This window comes from Clinocottus analis, unplaced genomic scaffold, assembly GCF_023055335.1.
Source record: "Clinocottus analis isolate CAN_PGR_092001 unplaced genomic scaffold, fCliAna1.0.p SCAF_61, whole genome shotgun sequence".
NCBI lineage: Eukaryota > Metazoa > Chordata > Actinopteri > Perciformes > Cottidae > Clinocottus > Clinocottus analis.
The window spans coordinates 240001-241043 of NW_027176220.1; the positions used below are offsets into that span (position 1 = coordinate 240001).

The window sequence follows — 1043 nt, forward strand, 5'->3', positions numbered from 1 at the left end:
CAAAGACTCGTTGTTTGAAGCTGCAGCGTTGCAACACGTATCTAGTTGCGACAGTTGCATAAGTTGCATAAAATCCCCAAACTCAAGAAAGAAAAAAACTTTTTTTGCATGTTCGTACCCGCAACGTTGGAGAAGCGTCCCACAGCAAATACAAAGTTGAAATGTAAGCACTAACGGCGGTGGGATAGATCGCCGTCGCTTCTGGCAAAGCTATCTTCTTACCTTGTCGCAGCGTTGACTGCAGACTGAGATCTCTCCTCTGCGCTGCTCGTCTTTAATGTTTCACGCCAACTGCGGCTTGGGTATCTTTTGGGAGCTCTTAGTCCAAATATTTCGTCTCGCGAAGTAAAAAAGCGCAGGCGACACTATTGAACAATACCATTTTATTTCACGTAAAAATCCTTTTCTAGTACAAGCGCTGGTTAGGAAGATACTGTGTCCATGCTGAGTCAGTCCCTTGATATCAAGCTCGACCAGAGGAGGAACCCCCGTACATCCGGTGGTTCTTTCAAAATGAAACGGTATGTTGGCGACAACTTGTTGCGCACATGGAATTATTTAGTAAATGCTTTGATACGTTTACGACTGAAGGAAAAAAACGTCGGATTTTTATTAAACTTGCCGAATTTTCTAGAGGTTCAATTGAACTGTTTTCTTGTACTGTACATTTAAGTTTCACATAAATACACTTACAGTTTAGTCCATTAGGTCCCTTTGTTTATTGCAAATGGGAATGTACGGGCGAAATTAGAATCCTTAAAAACATATGGCATTTCCATTTCTGTTCAAAGTCCGGTAAAATTAAATCAGGTGTGCCACACTTAGTGTTCTATTCTCTCCAAATGATTTAGTAGGATAACCTCTTGTGGTTCAAAGGTAGAAAAAAAGAAGAAGAAAAAACATTTTAAAGTGAATACATGCAAGAACCACTCGTTTTCTCTTTCAATTGGCAACACATTTTACTCTTTCAAAAGTGTTCACATATTTCTCTTTGCTGATATGCAGCACTAAAGTTAATGTAGGAGACTGAGGCACAAATGATC

General features: G+C 39.9%; 1 protein-coding gene across 6 annotated transcripts in view; it reads right to left on the reverse strand.

Moving 5' to 3' along the window:
* LOC137804753 (A-kinase anchor protein 13-like) overlaps positions 1 to 443 on the reverse strand; it is a 126952-nt gene extending 126509 nt beyond the window's left edge. For all 6 annotated transcript variants that reach the window (XM_068604120.1, XM_068604117.1, XM_068604118.1 and 3 more), the window contains exon 1: positions 223 to 443. The gene's annotated coding sequence lies outside the window, so the exon portion shown is untranslated. The remainder of the gene's footprint in view (positions 1 to 222) is intronic.
* Positions 444 to 1043: the final 600 nt, after the last annotated feature.